This window comes from Ipomoea triloba, chromosome 12 (assembly GCF_003576645.1).
Source record: "Ipomoea triloba cultivar NCNSP0323 chromosome 12, ASM357664v1".
Taxonomy (NCBI): domain Eukaryota; kingdom Viridiplantae; phylum Streptophyta; class Magnoliopsida; order Solanales; family Convolvulaceae; genus Ipomoea; species Ipomoea triloba.
Window position 1 is genome coordinate 19243419 of NC_044927.1, and position 6000 is coordinate 19249418.

The window sequence follows — 6000 nt, forward strand, 5'->3', positions numbered from 1 at the left end:
TTCTTCTCTTTATTACTTTATTTCTCAGCTTTGTTACGATGTTTTCGGTGTTTTATTCTTACCTTGTTATAGTTACTTCAATAATGCGTGAGTAGTTTATTTATGGGTTCATATTAGAGATCTATTGCTATTCTTGATATTCAATTTGTGATTATTGCATAAAGGGATTGAATTGTTCACCTAGGGTTTGTGTTGAATTGGGGATTGAATTCTATTTGTTATTAATTGATAGCCACAATTGATTGCTAGTCTATGATAGGATTTCATTACAACGAAAGTTGGGTGAGAGACTCGAGGCTTACCAATTTCAACGTAATTTTTCCTACTATGAGAATAAGGATAATTTGGGGGCTTACAATGCTGTTGTGTTTAAGGTTATGATTGATGCATCACGAAAGTGGGGCGATCGTAGCTTAATTCTGTTTATTGATTACGAAAGTAGTTGAACCGAATTCTTGAGTGCATTACGAATAAATTCCTAGGTTAATTGTTCTTCCCCTAATTCTGAGTTTGTTAGAGCATCAACTATGTCCCTTCGGGGACATCCGATAAAATTGGAACGATATAGAGAAGATTAGCATGGCCCCTGCGCAAGGATGACACGCACAAATCGAGAAATGGTCCAAATTTTGAAAAAAAAAATAGAGCATCGAGTATGCAATACCCCTAATCGGGCCCATTCTTTTATCATACAGGTTATTCCTCAGGTTATCGTACAGTTTGCATCAAGTTTGCAATACCCTCGTATGTTGATGAGTGTTATATGGTAGATGGACTGAGAGAGTACTCTCAAAAGTTAGCGACGGAAAAAGCCATCGCAAAAGTTAGCGACAGAAAAAAATTGGGTCGCACATTATTTTTAGTGACGCCACTTTTAGCGACCGGCCGATTCCGTTGCTAATCCGTCGCTAAAGCAATTAGCGACGGATTTTTCGTGTTCTAGCGACGGAATTTTCCGTCGCTATTTTTGCGTTTTTTTTGTAGTGAGTGCACTGATGAGAATCGAAAGAAAGAGCTAGGGAACATGCGAGACTCCTTAGTCACCCCCGAATCTCCTGAGGAACATCATGCTAAAAAAATGGGAGAAATTTCTTTGGTCTTGATGGTTTCTACAGGAGGTGGATGAAGGAGTTCTCTAAGTTCAAGAGGCCACCAGATCGATTGGCCTCCAACCACAATTAATGCCAATGAGGTTGAGTCGAGCTAGCAACGTTAAACTTAGCGCTTCATGGGAGGCACCCCATGTTATCCTTTACTTTCTTGCATTTTATTCTATTGCAATTACTTTATTTGTTTTAGTTCGAGTTAGAGTTAGAAGCGTTTGTGTTGATAAGTGGTATTATTTGGGATGTTTTTGAGTGAGGTTTGCTTTATTTTACTTTTAAGAGAGTGGGGAATGGTTGAAAATTGGGTGTTTATGATGTGTTTAGGTGTAGGAGTGCTTTGGAAGTATTTTGAATTGATCTATAGGTGGAATCGAGCACTTGGCGCGGGAAAATGGCAAAATGCATATCAGAGTGCCGCCCTCACGGCCACCCACCCGGCCGTGAGGGTTACCATGACAATATGGAGGATTTACAGTGGGTTTTTGCTTTTAGAGAGCTCGAGTACACGACCACCCACCCGGCCGTGACAATCCACGGCATTTACAGTGAGATTCGCAGGTTTGAAGCCTCGGGTACACGGCCATGTACCCGGCTATATGCGTCTTCCCTAAAAAAAAGAAGTTATTATTTCTTCCCCACTCCCTTGTGTGCCGATGCTGTTCTCTCCAGGTTCTAAAGCTTATTTCTCCACTCCCCATCTTTGCATCACGAATCCACGGTTTGGCTTTCTAACTCTCTTAATTTCTCTCTCTGTTGTTCTTATAATTTGTGTTTCCTTATTGATTTTATTTCTTTGCTCCCCTCATTTTGGTCTTTAATTTTGTCCATCAGGACGATGTCCAAGTTCTAGTGGGGGGTGGGGGGGTACTGTTTTTGGGTTCAAAATGAAATTTTTGGTGAAGTTTGCTTGAAGGACTCAATGTGCAATAAATGTGGATAGTCAATTTTCTTTGCTTTGTGGCTGTGACCACTTCCCTTTCTGTTGGTTGGTGGTTTTCTTTGGTGGTACTTGTGCAGCCTAGCCTGTCATTGTTGATTCAAGGTTGAACTTGTGTTTAATTCAGTCTCTTGTCAATAGCTGGGTTAACCTCTATCTTGATTCTTGATCCTGTGCATTATGCATTGCTAGTGAAGGCTTATGTGGAATTCCGGTGATATTTGTTTTGTCATAGCTTGTCTCAGTGCTCTCATGGTGAAGTCTAGGATTTGCATGCTTTGAAGTGATTTAGGCCATTGTTGTTAGCCCGAGCCTTTAAACCTACCCTTGTTACAATTGTTTTCCCTAGTTGTCCCCTTTGAGCCTTGTTTTTGTTTAATAAGTGTAAAGCACTTAACCCATTCTTTGTTATTGTTTTTCTTGTTTAGCCCCATCATTCAACCCTTAGCCTTTAGCCATATATTTCCATCCACCCTTAGAGAGAATGTAGCATTTGTTCTTTAATTTAGAAGAGATTTCTTTTTAAAGCTTGTTTTTGCTAGAACACTCTTGATATATTTGTCCTAGTGTGGGGGTTTGGTGAAAGGAATCAGTTGGTTGTTCTGAAGAAAGGAAAATTGGTTGGTTGAAAAAAAAAGAAAAAAGAAAGAAAGAAAAAATATTATTGTTTGAGAAAATGTTTGAAAGTGATGCAAATGTTTGTGAAAGAACAGAGAAAAAGAGATGAATAAAAGCGCAAGTGGTTTTGCTAGTTAAGTTGTATCTAACCCCACCATTTAGAGTGTTCTTGTGTCAGAAATTGTAGTTTGCTCCATTATCCATACTTGTAAGTGTCTCTTCTAGATTTAGTTGTGAATAGGTGTGAAATTATCTCCTTTGTTATTTTCCATATCCCTTCTTTGTTTAGCCACTCACCCTTAGCCCCATTACAAGCCGAATAAAGACCTATTTGATCTTAGCATGCAGTTTTAGAGTTGATTTATGGGAGTATGAAGGGCAAGTCTATGGGATCTCATCTTAAGCCAAGTTCTGCAAAATCTCAACTGAGTACATGTGCATACAGGGTCCTAATCTACCATAATTCTGGTGCCCGGTTATTGGCCTGAGAGGGGAACTCATTTGTGATTCTGAGATGATTCTTGAAGTAGGTTAGGTTGTATAAGTTGGTTGGCGGCATGTTTAGTTGTGCAGGGAGGAAGTGCATCAGTTACATTGCTTGGTAATTGGTTGGCGGATTGTCCTTGGTAATTGCTTGAGGACAAGCAAAAGTTCTAGTGTGGGGAGTTGATATCTCTGATTTTATACTATAATTCACCCCTTATTTTAGTTGTTTTTGTTGCATATTGTCTTTACCCTAGTGAAATTGAGAATTGTTTGTGTGCTATATTGTCCTAAGGTTTGAATTATCTATAAGGAGCAGCAAAGGAAGAAGTTTTGAACATTTTAGACGAGTTTTGGAAGCGAATGAATCTGCCTAAGGTTGGAAAAGAGCAGCGGAGCACAAAAAGAAACATGGAGCAAAATTGGAAGGTGCCACACGGCCGTGTGCACGCCCGTGACCCTCCGTGTGCACTCCAGTTTCGCGACCACCACCCGCACCGGCCATGAACTTTGCTGCTGTCCAGTATTTAAAGTTGCGTTTTTCTAGTTTTTGGGACATTCCAAGCCCTAGTTTAGTTTAGCTTATTTCCCCTTGTCTTTAGAGTTTTCGTTAGCATAGTTTAGCCCAGATTTACATACTCTAACTTGTTTTCGAATTTGGAATCGTGGATTGGATTTAGATTTACTCTCCAATTGTTAGTAAAGTTCTTTTTCTCTTTATGACTTTATTTCTCAGATTTGTTGCGATGTTTTCGGTGTTTCATTCTTGTCTTGTTTTATTTACTTCAATAATGCGTGAGTAGTTCGTTTATGGGTTCAGATTAGGGATCTATTACTATTCTTGATGTTCAATTTGTGATTATTGCATAAAGGGATTGACTTGTTCACTTAGGGTTTATGTTGAATTGAGGACTGAATTCTACTTGTTATTAATTGATAGCCACAATTGATTACTTGTCTATGAGAGGATTTATTACAACGAAAGTTGGGTGAAAGGCTCGAGGCTTACCAATTTCAACATAATTTTTTCAACTATGAATAGGGATAATTTGGGGGCTTACAATGCTATTGTGTTTAAGGTTACGATAGATGCATCACGAAAGTGGGGCGATCTTAGCTTAATTCTGTTTATTGATTACGAAAGTAGCTGAACCGAATTCTTGAGCGCATTGCCAATAAATTCCTAGGTTAATTGTTTTTCCCTAATTCTGAGTTAGTTAGAGCATCAAGTTTGCAATACCCCTAATCGGGCTCATTCCTTTATCATACAATTTATTTCTCAGTTAATTTGCATTCCTTTTATTTTCCACACTTTATCATCATTTACTTGGATTCTAGTGAACTCCATCATTTTAGTGCCTAAAATTTCTTAATTCACACAAATACATGCCATAGCCCCAATCCTCAGCGCATCGACATTTTACACCCTCATATTTACTATCTCCATTTTACTCATCAATCACCGGCAGCGACTACCACGTGGGCCTGCGGTGGAGGCTGGCCGCTATATCTTTTGTAACAGTATACAACCGTGTGACATTGTGACCGGTAGATCTGACATCGAGGAGTATTGTTGCGACCTCGCCTTTGTCCGCCACGACCACGACCTTGACGATCGCACCTCTGTCCACCATTCGTACCCTATCTACCGCTGAACCCACCATCGCTATTTTGACGTTGCCCACATCCAGCGAACATCGCTGTAGGAGAACCATCGGCGACCGCATCAGTGCCCATAGAGAACTCGTCGGAGAAAATAAACTCCTGCGCTTGTAAAAAATTGGAAAGTTGAGGAATGGTGACGGGTGTACCAGAGACGGTGAGAGACACCGCCATTGCACGGAACTCTAGTCACAGGCCCCTGAAGACGTGCAAATTATGTTCGTCTATGGAAACGGGGCGGCCGACGAGTGCTAGGTCCTCGACGAGTAGTTGCGCTCGGCCAAGGTATTCTGCCGGTGTACTATTGCTTTGATGGAGCGACTGAAATTGACCAAGAAGGTTGAGACAACGGGCACGGGTGGATGAACCTAACACCGCTGTGATGGAAACCCAAACGTCGCGGGCGGTGTTGCGGCCAACGACGAGGTACATGAGCTCCTCGGAGAGGGATGAGATAAGCAATGAGAGGGTTGATTGATCCTGTTGAATCTAGGCGGCATACGCTGGGTTTGGCAGTGTGATGGAAGTTGTCGCGCTGGAGGCTGCGTTGCTGGAGGATGGTGCGGCGGCGACGGTGGCCGGAGGACACGGGAGCTCCCCGTCGGCATAGCCAAGAAGGCCCTAGCCACGAAGGAAAGGGACCAGTTGGGTTCGCCAAAATAGGTAGTTTCTGGTTGTGAGTTTGATAGAGACGAAGTGATGGGCTGTGGAGAGGGAATATCTGGTGGTGGCCGGAGCTGGTACGGTGGCGGGGTAACTGTACGCTCGGAGGAATTTGTCAACATGGTGTGGGAAGGAGGATGAATAGGAAGGCCTAACACTAACTAATACCATATGAGGAATTCAAATTGTATTATTAGTTCAAAACAATTACAACACAATCCTATATCAACAAGGAAACCTAAACCTCTCCTATGCAATAGGAAAGTTAAAGACAATCACTCCTCACCACTCAAGCCACTTAACCACATGTTACACAATTAATAATAATATGACTAATAGTATTCACATATACGTTTGAATTAAAAGAGTAATATCATTGGCCGAGAAACTTAACTACTTTTTCTAAAAGATTATGAATATCTTCTTCCGTCAATAGTTAATGAGTTTTGGATATAAACAACCACTTTGGAGATAATTTAAGAATGAACAAATGATGAAAATAATAACTGGGGGGGGGGGGGGGGGGGGGGA

At 41.2% G+C, this 6000-nt stretch overlaps 1 non-coding gene across 1 annotated transcript; it reads left to right on the top strand.

The window, feature by feature from the left end:
• The first annotated feature begins 529 nt into the window (after positions 1-529).
• On the top strand, positions 530-632 carry LOC116000560. The gene has a single exon (XR_004094135.1). It is a non-coding gene; the product is annotated as a U6 spliceosomal RNA (small nuclear RNA).
• The last annotated feature ends 5368 nt before the right edge of the window (positions 633-6000 follow it).